Source organism: Phyllobates terribilis, unplaced genomic scaffold (genome assembly GCF_046119375.1).
Source record: "Phyllobates terribilis strain yellow unplaced genomic scaffold, ASM4611937v1 Scaffold_30__1_contigs__length_15301838, whole genome shotgun sequence".
NCBI classification, from domain to species: Eukaryota; Metazoa; Chordata; class Amphibia; order Anura; family Dendrobatidae; genus Phyllobates; species Phyllobates terribilis.
Genome location: NW_027362790.1, coordinates 8,737,033 through 8,761,204, shown reverse-complemented (window position 1 = coordinate 8,761,204; position 24,172 = coordinate 8,737,033). Strand labels below are relative to the sequence as shown.

Below are 24,172 nucleotides of genomic sequence, written 5' to 3'. Positions count from 1 at the left end.
TAGCTCCGGCCATTTATCCAGATTGGAAGCCCAAAAAGAGCAAGGGTCCAGTGACACAGTCATGGCTTCAATGTTTACTTGGAGATACTCCTGTACCATCGTCTCTAGGCGTTGACTATGTGTCAGACTTCTTGTCTCCTGTGGCCTTGCAAAGGATGGGCTAAAAAAGTGGTGAAATGATTCCGCAAAATTGATGTTACCAGCAGATACTGTGGTTCTGTTACGGTTTGAGTGCTGAACACTTGACGGTCCCACGGTTGGCAAGTTGGAACTGTGAGATTCACTACGTGCACCACTGGTGTTTTGTGGAAAAGCACATGTAAGATTCTGCAACAGTCTCTGCTGATACTCCTGCATGCGTGCATCCCTTTCTATGGCAGGAATAATTTCTGCAAATTTACTTTTGTACCGGGGATCTAACAGTGTGGCAACCCAGTAGTCAGGATTATTTCTAATTCTCACAATTCGAGGGTCATGTTGCAGGTACTGCAGCAAGAAGGCACTCATGTGTGTTGCGCATCCAGGAGCACCAAGTCCCTGTTGTGTTGGTGGCGAGGTAACAATCATGCTTCCTTCCTCTGTCCTCTCCCCCCAACCTCGCACAACAGAAATGTGATCAAGGTCTCCCTCATCTGATGAGTCTTCCATCAGTTCGTCCTCCACTTCTTCCTGGGCTCCTGCACCTTCCTCACTAGTTTGGCTGCTACTATGCGCCCTGGTAAAACCATCTCCCCCACCCTCACATGCCTGCCACCTTGGTGCTGCCGACCGTCTGGACCTTGCAGATGTTAGCCCTTCCGCATACAACTCCTCCTCCTCTACTTCCTCCACCTCCTCTTGTGCCACCACCTGACTCCGAATTCTGTTTAACATGTGCTCCAGCATGTAAATCACCGGAATAGTCATGCTGATAATGGCATCGTCAGCACTAAACATCTTCGTCGCCATTTCAAAACTGTGCAGAAGGGTGCATAGGTCCCTGATCTGAGACCACTCCTCCAGCGTGATTTGCCCCACCTCTGGATCTCGTTGGCCCAGGCTATACGTCAGAACGTATTGCACCAGGGCTTGTCGGTGCTGCCACAGTCGCTGCAACATGTGCAGAGTTGAATTCCACCGGGTAGGCACATCGCATTTTAGCCGGTGAAGTGGCAGGCCCAACGACTTCTGTAGAGATGTAAGTCGCTGAGCTGCGGGATGCGAACGGCGGAAGTGAGCACACAGCGACCGTGCCCTCTGCAGAAGGCCATCTAGTCTGGGATAGTGGGCTAAAAATTGCTGGACAACCAGGTTCAACACGTGAGCCATACAAGGCACGTGTGTGACATTGCCCCGGCGAAGGGCCGCACCCAGGTTTGCAGCATTGTCGCACACGGCCTTCCCTGGTTTCAGGTCCAGTGGAGACAACCATTCATGAAATTGGTTCTCCAGAGCTGACCACAACTCCTCAGCTGTGTGACTCACATTTCCCAGACATTTCAAAGTATAAACCGCCTGATGACGTTGAGCCCTACTGCCAGCATAGTAAGGAGGTGTGCAGGATCCCTTCTGCGCAGTTAGAAAGCTTGTGGCATGACCAGACAGGCTTTGGGTGCAGGTGGAAGACCGAGAGGAGGTTGAGGAGGCAGAAGCAGTGGAGGAACTTTGACATAAAGAGGATTGACGCACAACTCGTGGGGACGGCAAGACTTGGACAGCAGCCCCTTGTCCTGCTGTCACCATAGTTACCCAGTGCCCAGTCAGCGACATGTAACGCCCCTGTCCATGCCTACTCGTCCAAGTGTCTGTGGTGAAATGCACCCTGTCACACACAGAGTTTCTCAAAGAAGCGGTGATGTTGTGTGCGACATGCTGGTGGAGCGCAGGCACACCTTTCTTTGAGAAGTAGTGCCGACTGGGCATCTGGTACTGGGGCACTGCGACGGACATAAGGTCTCGAAAATCCTCTGTGTCCACCAGGCGGAAAGGCAGCATTTCTGTAGCCAAGAGCTTGCAGATGGTGAAATTCAACCTCTTAGCTTTCTCATGGCTAGGAGGAAATGGTCTTTTACTTGTCCACATCTGAGGGACCGAGGGCTGGCTATTGTGCTTAGACGGGGTTGATAAGGGTGTCCCCGGCAAACTGCCGGTCTGTGAGGAAGATGCAGGCGGACATGTTAGGTTGCCTTGATCCAAAGGTGGTGCTATCGATGTCGGACAGCGCTCAACACCAGCTGGTGTTACCACCTCCAAAGAAAATGATGACCTGCCAATCACGCTGGCTGTTGCGGGTAAAGAGGTGGCAGGTCTGCGCCCCAAAACAGGTGTGACTGCTGTCCCCCCAGTCACAGAGGATGAAGAGGCCGCGGATGCACAAGATATGGCAGACGGTGGTTGGCCCGGCCGGCTAGGCCGCATTGTAGCACACTGAGCTTCCCACTGCAACTTATGCTTCATGTCCATGTGCCGGTTCATGCATGAAGTACTCAAACTATGTATTTTTTGGCCTCTACTTAGCTTTTGCTGACAAATGTTACAGATAACACGAGTTGGGTCATCTTTATCGATCTGAAAAAATGCCCAGGCTATGCAAGGCGTAGCACCCATGCGACCTGAAGAGCCACCACGACTTGTGGTGAGAGGCAGAGTTGTGTTTGAGGATGCAGTTGTTGACGTGCTTCCAGTACTACGTCTCTGTCCAGGAAGGCGCAACCTGACCTCGTCGTCACTAGCATCTTCCTCCACCTCCTCTGCTGACCTCATCTCTTTCCTGACTGTGGGTTGACAGTAAGTGGGATCTCCAACCTCATCATCATCACCCTGTGCGTTATCACACCCGTCGTCCTCAGAGCCAACCTGTTCCTGCCCTGACAAAAAACTAAAGTTGTCGCTCCAATCAGGTATTTGAGTCTCATCATCGTCTTCCTCATTGTCTCCACCAACAGGAGTTACAGTTTGGGAATGAGGGTCTACATTATGGTCAGAACCTTCTGCGTCTGGTCCTGGATCCGACTCATAAAGATTCTGGGCATCAGTGCAGATCATTTCCTCGTCTGGATTCACTTTGTAAATGTTTTTCCCAGCGATATGCGCTCCTGAAGGATGATGATGGAACTTGATATTCGGATTCAAAGAATTTTTATTTCAAACTAAAATACAACCGGTTTCGACTTCTTTGAGTCTTCCTCAGGTATAACATCATGCATCTAAACAGATCTATCTACACACATTTTATAGCAGATATCCTTGCTTGTCATTTTGGGTGGAGACTGAAAGATCTGTTTTTCAGACACACCCAGATACTCAGATATGCAGGATTTTGCACTCTGAGGAATCTAACAAAACCCATATACTAAATGACTTTCATACAGTTTAAAAAAAAAAAAAAAATTTTTTACACACAAATTTTTTCTTTTCTTTTTTTTTTTTTTTTCTCCTTTCCTTCCTTCCTTCACACAGAAAGTATTTTCTTTTCTAAAAACACTATAAATATAATTATAATTTTACCATATATAAAATGTCTTCTAAAATGTTATTGAACATACTAAAAGTTTGATTTCATACAGAAATGTAAAATCCTGCAAAAATGTACATTATGACAAAATTAGATGTTGACCCTTCCAAAAAACATATTGAAGAATATCATAGGTTGATAGACACTGCCTTCAAACAAGACATCATAAATAAAAGGGAAAAACGATTCCTGACTAACAAAAATCCAAATAAAGCCCTCTTTTATCACCTGCCAAAGGTGCATAAAGACCCTGTGAAACCTCCCGGACGACCGATTATTTCGGGTATAGGGTCACTAACCAGTCAACTGTCACATTACATCGATCTGCACTTACAGGATCTAGTTAGAAAATTACCCTCTTTTCTCCTAGACTCCAGTCAATTAATAAAAGAATGTGAACATTTTGCATGGGAAGAAGATTACATGTTCATAACCTTAGACGTACATGCTCTCTACTCCAATATTGAACACATATTGGGAATCAATTCAGTTTCACATTATTTGAATGGGATAGTAGATATGCCAGAAAATCAGAGACGATTTTTAATAATGGGTCTAAAATTTATATTGGAACATAACCTTTTCACTTTCCAGGGGCAATTGTATATACAGCGGCTTGGCACAGCGATGGGGACTCGGGTAGCCCCAAGTTTTGCAAATCTTTTCATGGGATGCTTCGAGTCCTCATCGCCCTTGTGTCAGCACCCCCACTGTAACAACATATTATATTATCGTCGCTATATTGACGATCTAATCATTTTTTGGAAAGGTACTGAGGTTGAAGCTCGAGAATTCATCACGACATTAAATAGGAATGACTGGGGGATCACGTTTTCTGCACAGGTCAATAAAGAAAAAATAAATTTCCTCGATTTAGAAATATCCCATAAAAATAAAAAAATCAGCACTAAAACGTACTTTAAGAAAACTGATACTAATGGCTTCCTTGATTTTCGGAGCGCACACCATCAAAAATGGAAGCAAAACATTCCTTATAGCCAATTTCGTCGAATTAGGAGAAATAATACAAATAAGGAAGATTATGTGGAACAATCAAAAATTCTGATCAATAGGTTTACAGATAAGAAATATCCAAAACGATTAATTATGGCAGCATACAGAACTAATCTAGCAAGAACTCAGCAGGAGTGCTTATCTAGAGAGAATAACAAAAATAAGGATGTGGAGGAGGGGATAACGAAGGAAGGAGGAGAAAAGCCCAAGCAGATAATTAATAAGAATAAGGAAAGAAAAAAAGATGGGTGGCAGTATAACTTTATTACCGCTTTCAATCGTAGTAATACGGAGATAAGAAACATTTTAAATAAATACTGGTACTTGTTGAAAAAGGATACATTTTTGAAAAAACTTCTACCAGATAGACCCAATATTACCTTTCGTAGGGGCCAAACAGTGAAGGGTATAATTGCCCCTAGTAATCTCAGAATGACCAAAGATGGGGAACAGGAATGTATTAAGAAAAAAGAAAAAACTAGGACAAATAAAACGGATGCTTTCAAATCGGGGGTCCATCGATGTGGCTCCCGAAAATGTTGTACCTGCAAAATCATCAATCATATGACTCAGTACATTACATCGTACAGTACGGGTGAAACTATAGCAATCACACAAAAATTAACATGTGATAGTGATTTTGTAATATATGTCATTACCTGTACCTGTGGCCTGCAATACGTGGGTCGGACCATCCAGTCCCTACGATCCCGTATGAATGGCCACAGGCACAATACCAAAAATGGGTTTTTAAAACAGAGCTTATCTCGGCACTTATGTTTGAAGCATAATAAAATATTTAATATTTCCGTGACCCCGTTGGAGCAAATACCTGAGAATTGTACTAATAGGGTACAAAATTTAAACCGGAAAGAATCATATTGGATCTTCCGTCTGGGTACATTATACCCAGATGGATTAAATGATATTATAGAGGGTATTTGACATGCAAATGTCGACAGGTATGCATGTGCATGCATATATATATATATTTTTTCGTGTGTATATATGCATGTGTGCATGTATGTGTATATATGTGTATGTATGTATATATATATGTGTATATATATATATATTTTGTTTTTTTCTACTAAATTGTATTTGATAATGGTTTTAATATGAAGAAAGAAAAGGTTTTAAATTTTGTCATAATGTACATTTTTGCAGGATTTTACATTTCTGTATGAAATCAAACTTTTAGTATGTTCAATAACATTTTAGAAGACATTTTATATATGGTAAAATTATAATTATATTTATAGTGTTTTTAGAAAAGAAAATACTTTCTGTGTGAAGGAAGGAAGGAAAGGAGAAAAAAAAAAAAAAAAGAAAAAATTTGTGTGTAAAAAATTTTTTTTTTTTTTTTTTTTTTAAACTGTATGAAAGTCATTTAGTATATGGGTTTTGTTAGATTCCTCAGAGTGCAAAATCCTGCATATCTGAGTATCTGGGTGTGTCTGAAAAACAGATCTTTCAGTCTCCACCCAAAATGACAAGCAGGGATATCTGCTATAAAATGTGTGTAGATAGATCTGTTTATATGCATGATGTTATACCTGAGGAAGACTCAAAGAAGTCGAAACCGGTTGTATTTTAGTTTGAAATAAAAATTCTTTGAATCCGAATATCAAGTTCCATCATCATCCTTCAGGAGCGCATATTGCTGGGAAAAAACATTTACAAAGTGGTATTGCCTATGAAAGCTCTGTCCAGTGCTCTCATCAGCTCCCAGATTTCTGCAGCAAACTGAATGGAAAGAGGAATGGAGTGATCCACTGATTGGATTTACATGCTTTACCTCAAGATACCAAATAGGTGAGTGGATTTATACTGAGTATATACCCTTGGAATCTAACTACTACACTTAGAAGCCTGCGCTTCCTATTTTCTCTCCCTACAATCCCCTCTTGTTTCTGGATACACAGAAGCGCTGGAGTCGACCTCTGATTCCCAGGCTATAGTATGAGTAAACAGCTCTGCAGACTCAACCATCTGTTCTACCTCATACTCAGACGGGCAGCTGGAGATTTGGGAGCTGTGAGGAAGCAAGTGCGATTTGGGTGACACCTTTGAGGACTGGAGTATTTGTGATGTTGAAGTTGATGTGGAGGAGAGCCCACTTAAAGGAGCACTTGATATCCGTTGAAGCACCTGCTGTTTTTGTGCCTCATCTGGAATTTGTAGCGATTGGCGTGGCCGTAAGAAAGGGATCTTATCACATTGTCCGCTAAAAGAAGTAGACATTTTAGTTTGGCTGGAAGATGGTCTTTCTTCTGCACCTACCCCACGGACACAACCTTTTTTCCCCTTCCCAACACGCCTATTCCCCTTTCCACCAGCAGCAGGCCTTTTTCCACTCATTTTGGTGGTTAACTAATTCACAACTCTGGAGTTGTTTGCACAAAAAAACAATGGATGGTAACCGAGCAGAGCTGAGTGGCCAAACTGTGGTATTAGGCCAAAACTATTGGCTGGGCTAGATGCAGAAAAAAATTATTTTTAATTTGCAACCTGATGGAGGTCAGTATAGGTGGACTAATAGAACAAGTCCCACACGCTGCTAGAAGCCCAAATATTTTTTCAGAGATAAATGAAGAAAAAAATTATTTTTAATTTGCAACCTGATGGAGGTCAGTATAGATGGACTAATAGAACAAGTCCCACACGCTGCTAGAAGCCCAAATATTTTTTCAGAGATAAATGAAGAAAAAAATTATTTTTAATTTGCAACCTGATGGAGGTCAGTATAGATGGACTAATAGACCAAGTCCCACACACTGCTAGAAGCCCAAATATTTTTTCAGAGGTAGATGCAGAAAAAAATTGTATTCAGTTTGCAACCTGATGGAGGTCAGTATAGATGGACTAATAGAACAAGTCCTACACACAGCTAGAAGCCCAAATATTTTTTCAGAGGTAGATGCAGAAAAAAAATATATTCAGTTTGCAACCTGATGGAGGTCAGTATAGATGGACTAATAGAACAAGTCCCACACACTGCTAGAAGGCCAAATATTTTTTCAGAGCTAGATGCAGACAAAAAATTATTTTTAATTTGCAACCTGATGGAGGTCAGTATAGATGGACTAATAGAGAAAGTCCCACACACTGCTAGAAGGAAAAAAATATTTTTTCAGAGCTAGATGCAGATATAAATTATTTTTAATTTGCAACCTGATGGAGGTCAGTATAGATGGACTAATAGAGAAAGTCCCACACACTGCTAGAAGGCCAAATATTTTTTCAGAGCTAGATGCAGAAAAAAATTATATTTAGTTTGCAACCTGATGGAGGTCTGTATAGATGGATTAATAGAACAAGTCCCACACACAGCTAGAAGCCCAATATTTTTTCAGAGGTAGATGCAGAAAAAAAATATATTCAGTTTGCAACCTGATGGAGGTCAGTATAGATGGACTAATAGAGAAAGTCCCACACACTGCTAGAAGGCCAAATATTTTTTCAGAGGTAGATGCAGAAAAAAAATATATTCAGTTTGCAACCTGATGGAGGTCAGTATAGATGGACTAATAGAACAAGTCCCACACACAGCTAGAAGCCCAAATATTTTTTCAGAGGTAGATACAGAAAAAAATTATATTCAGTTTGCAACCTGTTGGAGGTCTGTATAGATGGATTAATAGAACAAGTCCCACACACAGCTAGAAGCCCAATATTTTTTCAGAGGTAGATGCAGAAAAAAAATATATTCAGTTTGCAACCTGATGGAGGTCAGTATAGATGGACTAATAGAACAAGTCCCACACACAGCTAGAAGGCCAAATATTTTTTCAGAGGTAGATGAAGATAAAAATTATTTTTAATTTGCAGCCTGATGGAGGTCAGTATAGATGGACTAATAGAGAAAGTCCCACACACTGCTAGAAGGCCAAATATTTTTTCAGAGCTAGATGCAGACAAAAAATTATTTTGAATTTGCAACCTGATGGAGGTCAGTATAGATGGACTTATAGAGAAAGTCCCACACACTGCTAGAAGGCCAAATATTTTTTCAGAGCTAGATGCAGAAAAAAATTATTTTTAATTTGCAACCTGATGGAGGTCAGTATAGATGGACTAATAGAACAAGTCCCACACGCTGCTAGAAGCCCAAATATTTTTTCAGAGATAAATGAAGAAAAAAATTATTTTTAATTTGCAACCTGATGGAGGTCAGTATAGATGGACTAATAGACCAAGTCCCACACACTGCTAGAAGGCCAAATATTTTTTCAGAGCTAGATGCAGATAAAAATTATTTTTAATTTGCAACCTGATGGAGGTCAGTATAGATGGACTAATAGAGAAAGTCCCACACACTGCTAGAAGGCCAAATATTTTTTCAGAGGTAGATGCAGATAAAATTTATTTTTAATTTGCAACCTGATGGAGGTCAGTATAGATTGACTAATAGAGAAAGTCCCACACACTGCTAGAAGGCCAAATATTTTTTCAGAGCTAGATGCAGAAAAAAATTATATTCAGTTTGCAACCTGATGGAGGTCAGTATAGATGGACTAATAGAACAAGTCCCACACACAGCTAGAAGCCCAAATATTTTTTCAGAGGTAGATGCAGATAAAAATTATTTTTAATTTGCAACCTGATGGAGGTCAGTATAGATGGACTAATAGAGAAAGTCCCACACACTGCTAGAAGGCCAAATATTTTTTCAGAGCTAGATGCAGAAAAAAATTATATTCAGTTTGCAACCTGATGAAGGTCAGTATAGATGGACTAATAGAACAAGTTCCACACACTGCTAGAAGCCCAAATATTTTTTCAGAGCTAGATGCAGAAAAAAATTATATTCAATTTGCAACCTGATGGAGGTCAGTATAGATGGACTAATAGAATGATGCTATGCCCAAAAGATTTTACTTCACTAGGTGCAGTAAAAAAATTGGTATTCTATACACAGGTGGTATATCTTGCAATGCAACACAGATAGGCTACTCCACTGACTAACACACTCTGCAATAGGCCAAAAAGGATTAGCTTTGCTAGATTCAGCCAAATGCTGTGAAAAAAACTTGCACAGCACTGGCACAGACCTGCCTGGCAAAAACTGATAGGAACTGATGTAACCTAGTCCTGAAAAGGACTGCAATTACAATTAGTCTTTACTCCCACAATCTATCTATTTAAGAGCACAGACCTGCCTGATAAAAGTCGTAGGAAATGCTGTAACCTAGTCCTTAAAAGGACTGCAATCACAACTATTCCCTACTCCCAAGCTATCTGTAGATTTGTGCGAAAATTGGCTTGAAATGAACAAGGTATAGCGCACACAGCAACAGCGGTGCCGTCTAACACGCAGCTGCAGCAGTGAGAAAATGGTGGCGACGGGGAAAATGGCTTGGTCTTATAGGGCAAGGACATGTGACATACACTGCCAATGACACATGCCCTTGCTTGTGTGAAAAAAAGCACTTCGCTCCGTGTGTGCGCTGCTGATAGGCTGACAGATTGCACCTCCCCACTGTAAATGCGGGAAAGAGAAAAAAAAATGGAGGTCTTCATTATTCCTGCAGAGATCCATCCCCTGCCCCCCCCCCCGCCCCGCTGTACACTCAAACTGCGTATTAACATTAATTTTCATCATTACTGAGAAAAAATCCAGTTATGATTTTGGTGCACGAACAGTTATCGAACATAACCTCGAACAGCCGAATTTTTCTCAAATCGTTCGTGTTCGCCGAACGGCTCGAACACCGCCCAAAACAGCTCGAATTTGAGATTGGCGAACAGCTCGAGTCAAACAACGCTCATCTCTACTTGTTATCAACAGCAGCCATTTAAACTCACCTGAGCTAACAGGTATGTGCGCTGGTTACTCTGCTGCACTTAAAATGTCTTTTTTGGCTTGCTCCAATGCCTTTTCTGAAACGTTGTCTCCCTCTGGTGGAACACTGACTTCTTTCATTTAACGCCTGCAGACTATAAAAAATAACCCAACCCAAAAAGTTTGGTTGATTAGTCTGTGGCATTCTTTTAAACTGTTGCTTATGGCGGTCTCTGTGAGCTTCTCAGTGCCGTTCAACCAGCCAGGTATCCTGCCTGAAGTAGCTGGAATGTGGCAATGGAACACTGGCTGCGCGTGTCATACCTGGCTGGTTGAACGGCACTGACAAGCTCACAGAGACCGCCATAAGCAACAGTTTAAAAGAATGCCACAGACTAATCAACCAAACTTTTTGGGTTGGGTTATTTTTTATAGTCTGCAGGCGTTAAATGAAAGAAGTCAGTGTTCCACCAGAGGGAGACAACGTTTCAGAAAAGGCATTGGAGCAAGCCAAAAAAGACATTTTAAGTGCAGCAGAGTAACCAGCGCACATACCTGTTAGCTCAGGTGAGTTTAAATGGCTGCTGTTGATAACAAGGGCATTTGCTAAATAGATGGTGTGTGTGCAACAATATACTGAAAGAACAATTATATTGTGCAGCTTATCTCACCACCTGTAATTAGTTAGGTGAAAGCTCCAAAATGCTTGCCTAATATGGCTGTTTATCCAAAAGGAAGTAAAGAGGGAGAGCTAGATAGATAGCATTGCATTACAGTACATGGCTATGCAATGCAGAGTTGCTGAAGTTGAACCAAAATGAGTTTGTCATCTGGCTTCTGCAACTTTTAACATGAAAAATACAATGAGGAGAAGAAAAGCAAAGCCAAAAAGTCCATCCAAAAATCTGACAAACAAGCAAAAGCAACAATAAGCATTGAATTCAATTCTTTCTGATTTTAGAAACTGCATTAAAGAATGAGTGCACTGGTCCTGGAAATGCTGCAATACCAGGTCAATGCGTGGAGTGGACAGAGCAAGCTCTTTTACCATCTCCCTGTTCTAAAAATCCATTTAATATATGGTCCCCAGATAGGGGACGTATCAGATATTAAACTGATAAGAACAGATACTACACTTGATCTTAGCCAAAAGGCCGAGAAGCGATAACCAGAATTGGTTTCGGCCTACGGTGCCACCCTCGGATTCTGAAAAGTCCATTTGTGGAGATGGCCACCTGGACTCCCGTTAAGAAGACATGTTGTCAACCTCTAGATCCCTTACATGCCTGCACTTTTCGGCTTGCTGCTGCAGCAATCCACGTGTTTTAGATCTGCATGACTCCAACTATTTTAGCGCAGCACCCTCACCCCCTGCTGTTCCCACCCGCCTCAACACCGGTGGAAGGGAGGAGAACCAATTAAGGGGGGGACGAGCAGCTGTCTACCCTTAGCAGGAGTGTTGCTGATTACTTACCTTTCCTGCTGCTGCTGGCTGTCCAGCAGCAGACTGAAGGTGGCTGCTGCCGTGCGCTGGTATATAAAGGCTCAGGGCCTATTATGACACGCGCAGCCAGTGTTCCATTGCCACATTCCATCTACTGAAGGCAGGATACCTGGCTGGTTGAACGGCACTGAGAAGCTCACAGAGACCGCCATAAGCAACAGTTTAAAAGAATGCCACAGACTAATCAACCAAACTTTTTGGGTTGGGTTATTTTTTATAGTCTGCAGGCGTTAAATGAAAGAAGTCAGTGTTCCACCAGAGGGAGACAACGTTTCAGAAAAGGCATTGGAGCAAGCCAAAAAAGACATTTTAAGTGCAGCAGAGTAACCAGCGCACATACCTGTTAGCTCAGGTGAGTTTAAATGGCTGCTGTTGATAACAAGGGCATTTGCTAAATAGATGGTGTGTGTGCAACAATATACTGAAAGAACAATTATATTGTGCAGCTTATCTCACCACCTGTAATTAGTTAGGTGAAAGCTCCAAAATGCTTGCCTAATATGGCTGTTTATCCAAAAGGAAGTAAAGAGGGAGAGCTAGATAGATAGCATTGCATTACAGTACATGGCTATGCAATGCAGAGTTGCTGAAGTTGAACCAAAATGAGTTTGTCATCTGGCTTCTGCAACTTTTAACATGAAAAATACAATGAGGAGAAGAAAAGCAAAGCCAAAAAGTCCATCCAAAAATCCGACAAACAAGCAAAAGCAACAAAAAGCATTGAATTCAATTCTTTCTGATTTTAGAAACTGCATTAAAGAATGAGTGCACTGGTCCTGGAAATGCTGCAATACCAGGTCAATGGGTGGAGTGGACAGAGCAAGCTCTTTTACCATCTCCCTGTTCTAAAAATCCATTTAATATATGGTCCCCAGATAGGGGACGTATCAGATATTAAACTGATAAGAACAGATACTACACTTGATCTTAGCCAAAAGGCCGAGAAGCGATAACCAGAATTTGTTTCGGCCTACGGTGCCACCCACGGATCCTGAAAAGTCCATTTGTGGAGATGGCCACCTGGACTCCCGTTAAGAAGACATGTTGTCAACCTCTAGATCCCTTACATGCCTGCACTTTTCGGCTTGCTGCTGCAGCAATCCACGCGTTTTAGATCTGCATGACTCCAACTATTTTAGCACAGCACCCTCACCCCCTGCTGTTCCCACCCGCCTCAACGCCGGTGGAAGGGAGGAGAACCAATTAAGGGGGGGACGAGCAGCTGTCTACCCTTAGCAGGAGTGTTGCTGATTACTTACCTTTCCTGCTGCTGCTGGCTGTCCAGCAGCAGACTGAAGGTGGCTGCTGCCGTGCGCTGGTATATAAAGGCTCAGAGCCTATTATGACACGCGCAGCCAGTGTTCCATTGCCACATTCCATCTACTGCAGGCAGGATACCTGGCTGGTTGAACGGCACTGAGAAGCTCACAGAGACCGCCATAAGCAACAGTTTAAAAGAATGCCACAGACTAATCAACCAAACTTTTTGGGTTGGGTTATTTTTTATAGTCTGCAGGCGTTAAATGAAAGAAGTCAGTGTTCCACCAGAGGGAGACAACGTTTCAGAAAAGGCATTGGAGCAAGCCAAAAAAGACATTTTAAGTGCAGCAGAGTAACCAGCGCACATACCTGTTAGCTCAGGTGAGTTTAAATGGCTGCTGTTGATAACAAGGGCATTTGCTAAATAGATGGTGTGTGTGCAACTGTAGCACCCTGAGGATTCGGCTGCTACAGGGGTATTGCACCTCAACCCAGAGGTGTGATATTCCACTCCCGGGTAAGGATGGAGTGTGGAACTGAGCTCAGTCAGCTGCATGCACTACACACATCCCATTTCCGAGGAACAGACCACCGATACTCCCACTTAGAAATGTGCAGGTACGACCGAGTCTGTTCCTGGCTGGAGTGGGAGGGGGGTGGTACATCCCAAGTAGTGTAGGGGCAGATAGGGGGAGCAGCCTGGGTAAGGTTAGGAGCTCATTGGGTGCTGGTCACCTGAGCTCACACATAGAGGGAGTATTTAAGGTGGGCACCATCTAAGATCAGGGTCAGTCTGTGAGAAGTCAGAGGAAGAGAGGAGAAGAGCAGAGCAGCCCCAGAGAGAGAGAGAGAGAGAGGAGCAAGAAAGACCCAGAGGGGGAGACAGAAGGAACTCTGAGAACCCAAGTACAACCACAGGGTGAAGAGTTGGCGAAAGGGTACCGGATCCCAAACTGGTGGGGGCTAAAGTATACCTCAGCCAGAGACCGGAGGCCGTGGGCAGGATCTGCCACGGCCACCCACCACATCCACCCTGAAGGCAGACCACGTGTAGGGTCAGGGAACCCAAGGCCAAGGGTCTCCCAACAGAAGGCCCGAGGGAGCTGGACCTAGGTGGATCCCTGGTGGGGACGGCCAGAAGAAAGGACAAGAAGGAGAGCTCAGGGACACGCTCCGGACTTGCTTGGGGGTTGGCTGAATCCAGGACCTGGTGGACGCAGCACGGCTCGGGTGGTCACTCAAGGCCGGAGTGACCGGAACATCTGCAGTAAGTAAAGAACCCTGAACTGCACAACCCGACTCTGTCTCTCATTATCATCTACGCTGCACCACCACAACCCCCATCCTCTGCACCTGACCCCCTGAGGCCATACCCCTCCCGTTGGGGGTTATACCATCTAAAGCTGCACCAACACCATCAGCCTCAGCGGACCCTGCTGCAGCGGCGGCCGTAGTGACCGCAATCCAACGGGTGGCGTAGTCGACATAACGAACTTTGTAACATCTGTAGGACTGCCACATACTCTGAGCTTGACACCCTGGGCACGGACCGGGTCACAGCCACTCGGAGACTACAACCCCCATCTGATCCGGCTCCGGGTATTCCCCTAAAGAATATGGCCCAGGGGGCGCGTCACAACAATATACTGAAAGAACAATTATATTGTGCAGCTTATCTCACCACCTGTAATTAGTTAGGTGAAAGCTCCAAAATGCTTGCCTAATATGGCTGTTTATCCAAAGGGAAGTAAAGAGGGAGAGCTAGATAGATAGCATTGCATTACAGTACATGGCTATGCAATGCAGAGTTGCTGAAGTTGAACCAAAATGAGTTTGTCATCTGGCTTCTGCAACTTTTAACATGAAAAATACAATGAGGAGAAGAAAAGCAAAGCCAAAAAGTCCATCCAAAAATCCGACAAACAAGCAAAAGCAACAAAAAGCATTGAATTCAATTCTTTCTGATTTTAGAAACTGCATTAAAGAATGAGTGCACTGGTCCTGGAAATGCTGCAATACCAGGTCAATGCGTGGAGTGGACAGAGCAAGCTCTTTTACCATCTCCCTGTTCTAAAAATCCATTTAATATATGGTCCCCAGATAGGGGACGTATCAGATATTAAACTGATAAGAACAGATACTACACTTGATCTTAGCCAAAAGGCCGAGAAGCGATAACCAGAATTGGTTTCGGCCTACGGTGCCACCCTCGGATCCTGAAAAGTCCATTTGTGGAGATGGCCACCTGGACTCCCGTTAAGAAGACATGTTGTCAACCTCTAGAACCCTTACATGCCTGCACTTTTCGGCTTGCTGTTGCAGCAATCCACGCGTTTTAGATCTGCATGACTCCAACTATTTTAGCACAGCACCCTCACCCCCTGCTGTTGCCACCCGCCTCAACACCGGTGGAAGGGAGGAGAACCAATTAAGGGGGGGACGAGCAGCTGTCTACCCTTAGCAGGAGTGTTGCTGATTACTTACCTTTCCTGCTGCTGCTGGCTGTCCAGCAGCAGACTGAAGGTGGCTGCTGCCGTGCGCTGGTATATAAAGGCTCAGAGCCTATTATGACACGCGCAGCCAGTGTTCCATTGCCACATTCCATCTACTGCAGGCAGGATACCTGGCTGGTTGAACGGCACTGAGAAGCTCACAGAGACCGCCATAAGCAATAGTTTAAAAGAATGCCACAGACTAATCATCCAAACTTTTTGGGTTGGGTTATTTTTTATAGTCTGCAGGCGTTAAATGAAAGAAGTCAGTGTTCCACCAGAGGGAGACAACGTTTCAGAAAAGGCATTGGAGCAAGCCAAAAAAGACATTTTAAGTGCAGCAGAGTAACCAGCGCACATACCTGTTAGCTCAGGTGAGTTTAAATGGCTGCTGTTGATAACAAGGGCATTTGCTAAATAGATGGTGTGTGTGCAACAATATACTGAAAGAACAATTATATTGTGCAGCTTATCTCACCACCTGTAATTAGTTAGGTGAAAGCTCCAAAATGCTTGCCTAATATGGCTGTTTATCCAAAAGGAAGTAAAGAGGGAGAGCTAGATAGATAGCATTGCATTACAGTACATGGCAATGCAATGCAGAGTTGCTGAAGTTGAACCAAAATGAGTTTGTCATCTGGCTTCTGCAACTTTTAACATGAAAAATACAATGAGAAGAAAAGCAAAGCCAAAAAGTCCATCCCAAAATCCGACAAACAAGCAAAATGAACAAAAAACATTGAATTCAATTCTTTCTGATTTTAGAAACTGCATTAAAGAATGAGTGCACTGGTCCTGGAAATGCTGCAATACCAGGTCAATGCGTGGAGTGGACAGAGCAAGCTCTTTTACCATCTCCCTGTTCTAAAAATCCATTTAATATATGGTCCCCAGATAGGGGACGTATCAGATATTAAACTGATAAGAACAGATAAGGTTTCAACGCAATTTTATTGATTCAAAAGTATATTTACAAAGGTTTTAAAAAAGAACATTTATAACATTACAATAAAATGATAAAACATGATAATAATCAATTCAAGTTTTTTGTAAAAACACAATTTACCATCATAAAACCATTGTAACAATTATGAAAATCATAATTACAGATGCACTTGGGTTTATTTAATTACCACTAATTGTGTTCCATAATTGTACACACCACATAGAAGCCGCTTCTTTTGCTCCAAACAGTTTTTTATCTCTGAGATAGTAAATATACATTTCACTTAAAGCAATTTTTATACAGTCTGTTGAATCAATATGATCATGTTTGAAGAGTAAAATATTTCTAAATTTCCACATGGCATTTTTAAAACAATTAATAATAATCCAGGCAACTCGGAATTGTTTAAAATTTGGACACTTAAAAAGACCATAAAAGACATAAAAGTGATTAAAATCTTTCAGGCCACATGCCCATTTTAAAAGTGGGCCTACCTTTCTCCAAACCTCCTGTGCAAAATGACAATTCCAAAAGAGATGCAATACAGACTCACTTTCCCCGCATATATCTCTTGGACATTTGGCTCTCGCCACCAGCCCCCGCCTATGTTGAAACTCACGGGTAGGGAGGCACTGGTGGACGATAGCCCAGGCAAGGTCCTTGTGTACATTTGCAAGATATTTCCCGTACACATTTCGCCACACCGTTTTGGACCTTGCCTGTGAAAAATTGGAGACAGGAATTGTGTCCTCAGAGTGTCTGCAAGCAATAGATACCTTCCTTTGTTCCCCCAATATATCAGGCTCCAGTTCCTGGAGACCTAAAAGTTTGACCGTTTTCTCAAGTATCACATACTGTTTAGGTGGGCACAGGAGCACAGGAGAACTTAAAGGTAGGCTAAACCACCTTTTAAAAATCATTCCTGCTGCATATTTTAAAAAATAACTAAAAATGCCATCAGATTTAAAAACCTTAAAACAGAAGCAGAAATACTTTATATGGAAAAAGGTAAAAAAATTGGGTACATCTTTACCTCCATTAGATTTACATTTGTACATCAGATCTCTTTTTAACTTTTCCATTTTTGAACCCCATAAAAACATAAAAACAATTCTTGTTACTTTCTTGATTTGTAAATTGGAAGGGGGAAACACCATTGCAACATACAACATAATGGGAATTAAAACGGCTTTAATAATTAGAATTTTACCTTCCATACTAAGGTTCCTTAAATTCCACAATGAGATCTTTTTTTCTATTTTATCCATTGCAGAGTCCCAGTTAGGGTCCCCCTCATTGGCTTGGTTAAAAATAATTCCTAAAATTTTTATGTGATTTTTCTGTATCACTATCCCAGGGGTCAAAGAGGAGTCCCATCCCCCCACATTAAAACAGTCACATTTATCTATATTTAATTTAAAACCTGAGGCTTCACAGAAAAATTGTGTGTTTCTCAATACCCTCCTCAGAGATGTGGAATCTGGACATAGTATGGTAACATCATCCATGTAACTTAGGGCTTTAAGTTGCATACCCCTACTCCCGGGAATAGGTACCCCTTTAATTACTTTATCTTTTCTCAGTATGGTTAATAGTGGTTCCATAACACAGATAAAGAGCAGTGGTGAGAGAGGGCACCCTTGTTTCACCCCTGATAATAGAGGAACCCCCTTCGTTAAAAACCCATTTACAGAAATTTGACTAAAACAAGAATGATATAAAAGCATAATGCGGGTTAAAATGTTCTCTGGAAATGCCATTTTTTTAAGAACCATAAAAAGAAATTCATGCGATACCCTGTCAAAAGCTTTTTCAAAGTCTAAGGATAAAATAGCAAGGTTTTGACTTCTCTCTTTTGAATACCATATGGTATCCCTAATTATGTTGAGGGACTCAGCTATGGTTCTTCCGGGAACACCACATACCTGGTGAGGGTGAATTAATTTGGCTATAAAGGGTTTTAAACGGACTGCAATAAGTTTAGCTAAAATTTTATAATCAAGGTTTAAAAGCGTAATAGGCCGCCAGTTTTTAAGTTGGCTCCTATCCCCTTTTTTATATATTAAAGATACCAGACCTCTCCTCCAAGATGGGGGTAATTTATTAGTATTAAAAGCTTCTTTAAACAATAAAAACATATCGTTCTTTAAAATTCCCCAAAAAGTCAGATAAAACTCAATCGGTAGACCGTCTTCCCCAGGGGCTTTCCCACTGGAGAAACTTTTAAAAATCTGTAAAAGTTCCTCACTGGTGAGATCCCTAGATAAAACACCCTGGTCTAAAATATCTAACTTAAAATCAAGGGAATTAATAGCATACTCTAAAAAGGATGGATCTATAACTTTAGTGTTAAAAAGAAGTTGATAAAAATTAAAAGCTTTTCCTAACATACCCTTAATATCATTTTCACCTTCAAGATTTAGGATTGCGTCCCTCCTCCCCATTACCTTTTTGAAGAAGAATCGAGAGCATTTCTCTCCTTCCTCCAGGTGCTGTACATGGGAGTTAAAAATTATTTGTTTTCCTTTTTCATTAAGAGCATTTTTTATTTCAGATTTAAGATTTGCAATATCATCATCCACATCAATACCAACTTCTTTTAGTTTAAAGAGTACTTGTAATCTCATATTAAAAACATAAAACCACTGCTTTTTCTTTTTTGCTTTCATTTTCCCTGCCTTAATAAAAAATAATTTAATCTTAGGTTTAATGCTCTCCCACCAATCCAGCATCGAGGCGCGGGGGTCTCTCTTTGATTGCCAGCACTGGTAGGCCTGCACAAACCTCTTTTGAATATCAATATCCTCTAGGAGAGTTGTATTTAATCTCCATGGGCCTCTTGAGGTATTTTGTTCCCCTGCTAACTCTAAAAACACAGATAAAACGTTATGATCAGAGAATAAATTAGATAAAAGAAAACATTTACAAGGTTTAAAGGCAGTAGAAGCAAATATGAAATCAATTCTAGAAGAAACTCTTCCATTGGACCATGTAACACCTGGATCCGCCGGCAAGAGTTCCTTCCAGCAGTCCTGTAATCTAAAATCATCAATTAAACTTTTCAACAAATAGGAGGTACGGTCTTTACGATTCACATCCCCACCCTGCCGGGATTCCCCATCACGTAAACAATTAAAATCTCCTCCCACTAGCAGGGGGATTGACCCAACACAAAATAATGGCAATATTTCAAGTAAATCCGCCCTTTCCTGCTTCCCAGGAGGAGCGTACACATTTAATAAACGTAAAGAAAGTCCATTAAAAACAAGATGTATTAAAATAGCTCTGCCAGGTATAATTTCAGTCACAGATTGAATGATGGTAGAATGTCCACGGCAAAGTAGTCCAACTCCGGCAGCACGACAGTCGTTAGCACCGGACCACACAGAAGCGCCCAGTTTCCAGTCTTCTTTTAAGTCCTTATAATTTAAATGACTCTGTATACCACATTCTTGTAGAAAGCAGAAATCAAAGTCCAATGTCTCTAAATAAGAAAATAAAGCAGCCCTACGTGTAGGGCTCTTTAGGGACCTCACATTTAGTGAGGAGATTTTAAGAGGAACAGACATTAAGAAGAATCAGGATCTGAAGATGGGAAGAAGTCAATACACGGCACCTCCTCCTCCGCATCTCCAGGGTCAGGATTTGTTTAATATTACCGGGATCTGAAGCAGGCAAAAAGGCATCATCCACTTTTGGCTCCTCATCTGGACCTCGACATCCGTGTTTTCTTTGGATATCAGGTTGCTTTACGTCCTCCCGTTGCCTTTTCAGAGGCTGGGAGCTGTCCATCTTTTCCAAGTCCTGTGCATCTGCAGTCCTCATGGCGGTCTGGTCTATGGAACGGGTGTCATCCCTCTGTGTCGTCTTGTCCTCTGCTCTGGTCACGGAACTACTGCGACTTCTGGTTTGAGGACCAGGGCTCGACTGGGTCTTAGCCGGGTCCTTTTTACTTCGCGCCCTAGAGGTCTCTCTTTCCGACACACTGGTTGATCGATTAAGGAGCGTACCCTTTTTGCCCTTACCCAAGATCACCGATGATGGTGTGGCGAATCTGGGTGCTTGCTTAATCGGGGTACTAGAGGTCTCCTCAGTTCCACATAATGCCGGTGGTGCATTCATGCTGGATGAGGACCCTTCCTCTTGACTCTGAGATACGGCAACATCTAGAGCCAGAACATCGATCAATTCCACAGAGAGCGAACCCTCGGTTAATCTTATGGATCCCCTACGACCGTCCTTCTGTGGAACTACCAGCGTGCCCTCTGGCGGAGCCGTTGAAGGATTTGGTCCGGACCCATCAGCGTGCGCCAACCCAGGTCCAGGGGCAGGTGTAGTAATACTCCCTCCGAAGTATTCTTGGATAGTCAGTTGACCTGATTTAAACATGTCATATGTTTTTGACTTTTTGCTCGGACAATTCCTGAAGGCATGACCTGCCTTCCCACATAGGTTACATACGATCTCAGAGTCACACGTAGCGGAGGTGTACCGCACTTGTTGCAAAAGACTACATGAGCCCTTGTACAATTTTCTCGTGTATGCCCATATTCATGACAATTCCGGCATTGAAGGGGCATTCCTGGGTAGCGTAGGAATCCCCTGACATTACCAATGGCAAAATTAGCAGGCGGGTGGTGAAGACCACCAATGCCGCTCTGATCTGGATGGAACTTCACCAGGTATTTCCTCTTCCCATTCCAGAAGCGCTGGGAGTTGAGGATATCATGTGAGAAGCGCACTGACTTGCAGTAACGCTTCAAAAAGGTTTCGATATCGCCCTCAGAGACGAATTGGCTGTACATGAAGATCACCAAGGGTACTTCCTCTTCACCGTACAGGAAGTCAAAGCTCAGCCCGTTCAGTCTCTCATCGTCCTTGTCCGCAACCATCAGTGCTGCATGGATATTATCACAGCATGATTTAGCCATAAAGGAAATGGTATATCGCCCACGGAATTCCTGATCGTAAAGACACAGGATCTTATCTCGCTCCAGGTGGAAGAACCCAAAAAGAATCTCATGCACGATGTACTGCAGATTCTTCTCATGGCGCTGGCATTCATCCACCATGATTCTAAAGGACTGTCACAGTGGAGTCTCCCCCATCGCAAATCCAAATGAAAAAGGCATTTTCGGACCTCAGGGACTAAGCCCTCCCCCAATAGTAACAAGGGAATGAATCCCACAAAAGCAGGAACAAACCCAAGACCAAGGGAGGGGTACCACAAGAACTTACACAGCCCACTAAGCGATAAAGCTCAGCAAAGGAAAACGCCCTTATTTCCTCGGGTCGCCCCGAAGACAAGACGCGATCGCTCCCCGTTGTCCGGGGACTAAGCCGACCTGCCAATAACTGCAAGGGGGTGAAGCTCCCTCCGTTAAGAGAGAGCGATCCCCCAAGGCCAACAAGTCGGGTACCCCAGGCACCTCCTAGCCGAGACCAAGGCAGCAACCGTTAGATCACTGCACCTGATCCTAGCCAAAAGGCCGAGAAGCGATAACCAGAATTGGTTTCGAACTACGGAGCCACCCAAGGATCCTGAAAAGTCCATTTGTGGAGATGAGCTCCTGGACTCCCGTTAAGAAGACATGTTGTCAACCTCTAGATCCCTTACATGCCTGCACTTTTCGGCTTGCTGCTGCTGCAATCCACGCGTTTTACATCTGCATAACTCCACCTCTTTAAACACAGCACCCTCACCCCCTGCTGTTCCCACCCGCCTCAACACCGTTGGAAGGGAGGAGAACCAATTAAGGCGGGGGGTGGGGTGGAACGAGCAGCTGTCTACCCTTAGCAGGAGGGCTGCTGATTACTTACCTCTCCTGCTGCTGCTGGCTGTCCAGCAGCAGACTGAAGGTGGCTGCTGCTGTGCGCAGGTATATAAAGGCTCAGAGCCTATTATGACACGCGCAGCCAGCGTTCCATTGCCACATTCCATCTACTGCAGGCAGGATACCTGGCTGGCTGAATGTCACTGAGAAGCTCACAGAGACCGCCATAAGCAACAGTTTAACAGAATGCCACATACTAATCAACCAAACTTTTTGGGTTGGGTTCTCTTTTATAGTCTGCAGGCATTAAATGAAAGAAGTCAGTGTTCCAGCAGAGGGAGACATTTCAGAAAAGGCATTGTAGCAAACCAAAAAAGAAATTTTAAGCGCAGCAGAGTAACCAGCGCACATACCTGTTAGCTCAGGTGAGTTTAAAAGGCTGCTGTTGATAACAAGGGCATTTGCTAAATAGATGGTGTGTGTGCAACAATATACTGAAAGGTCAATTATATTGTGCAGCTTATCTCACCACCTGTAGTTATTTAGGTGAAAGCTCCAAAATGCTTGCCTAATATGTCTGTTTATCCAAAAGGAAGTAAAGAGGGAGAGCTAGATAGATAGCATTGCATTACATTACATGGCAATGCAATGCACAGTTGCTGAAGTTGAACCAAAATGAGCTTGTAATCTGGCTTCTGCAACTTTGAACATGAAAAATCCAATGAGGAGAAGAAAAGCAAAGCCAAAGAGTCCATCCCAAAATCCGACAAACAAACAAAATGAACAAAAAACATTGAATTCAATTCTTTCTGATTTTAGAAACTGCATTAAAGAAGGGGTGCACCGGTCCTGGAGATACTGCAATACCAGGTCAATGCGTGGAGTGGACAGAGCAAGCTCTTTTTCCATCTCCCTGTTCTAAAAATCCATTTAATATATGGTCCCCAGATAGGGGACGTATCAGATATTAAACTGATAAGAACAGATTTTTTTTTTTTTTTTTTTAAAACCACTCAGGTTTAGATATAAGCAAACAGTTAACCAGACTTCGTCATAAGTTATACTGCCACTTCATAAACATCATTGTGGCTTCTTTATTAAAGTATTATTCAACAAAAATACAAACAAGTAATCCTATGCCAGAGAAATTTCCAGAAAAAATATCAACGGTATTTAACCATATCCTGCCACTTAAGGTATTTCCACACACCTTCAGAATCTGTTCCACCACCACCACCTTCTCTTGTATCCCACAAATAGATTACATATAGTCTTGCTAAGATCAACCTAATACAATCATTTACTGTTAAATTTACTCTTTTAAACACACACAAATTTCTCACATCCCACAAGCTCTCCTGCACACACACCATAATAAACCACATCATCCTTTCTAGGCCACGACGACTAGCACCAAAACCAAACATAGTCACTCTCCAATCAATAAACTTCACACCAGCAACCCCTTTACACAGTCCACCCACACCTTTCCACACATCATACGCAAAATTACAATCCCACATAAGGTGCCTCACCGTGTCATTCGCTCCACAACCATCCCTTGGACATACTGCAGATCTTATGAGATCTCTTTTCTTCTGAAAATCCCTCACTGGCAAAATATTATGAAGGCCCATCCATACTATATCTCGCTGTCTATTCGACACACCTTGAATGCTTAACTTCTTCCATACCCGCGCAACTTCCATAGAACGCAATCCCACCACATTACTCTCACACTCATTCACACACATCTTCCCCATCACCTTCTTAACCAACATAAAGTCTTTCATTGCAACTGCTAACAAATCATTCTTCCTCACAAACTTCTCAATCAAACCATACCACTCAGGACACTTAAAAGCAACAGGCACATTCTTATCACGCTTCACCCAATTCAGACC

At 42.7% G+C, this 24,172-nt stretch overlaps 4 non-coding genes and 1 pseudogene across 4 annotated transcripts; all 5 read right to left on the bottom strand.

The window, feature by feature from the left end:
* Positions 1 to 11,267: 11,267 nt before the first annotated feature.
* LOC141179488 (U2 spliceosomal RNA) lies at positions 11,268 to 11,458 on the bottom strand. Its single transcript, XR_012255499.1, has one exon. It is a non-coding gene; the product is annotated as a U2 spliceosomal RNA (small nuclear RNA).
* Positions 11,459 to 12,556: 1,098 nt separating this feature from the next.
* LOC141179632 (U2 spliceosomal RNA) lies at positions 12,557 to 12,747 on the bottom strand. Its single transcript, XR_012255629.1, has one exon. It is a non-coding gene; the product is annotated as a U2 spliceosomal RNA (small nuclear RNA).
* Positions 12,748 to 15,041: 2,294 nt separating this feature from the next.
* LOC141179487 (U2 spliceosomal RNA) lies at positions 15,042 to 15,232 on the bottom strand. Its single transcript, XR_012255498.1, has one exon. It is a non-coding gene; the product is annotated as a U2 spliceosomal RNA (small nuclear RNA).
* Positions 15,233 to 16,327: 1,095 nt separating this feature from the next.
* On the bottom strand, positions 16,328 to 16,516 carry LOC141179870 (U2 spliceosomal RNA). The gene has a single exon (XR_012255816.1). It is a non-coding gene; the product is annotated as a U2 spliceosomal RNA (small nuclear RNA).
* A 6,585-nt stretch (positions 16,517 to 23,101) lies between these two features.
* Positions 23,102 to 23,309, bottom strand: LOC141179815 (U2 spliceosomal RNA; annotated as a pseudogene).
* Between the last annotated feature and the right edge of the window lie 863 nt (positions 23,310 to 24,172).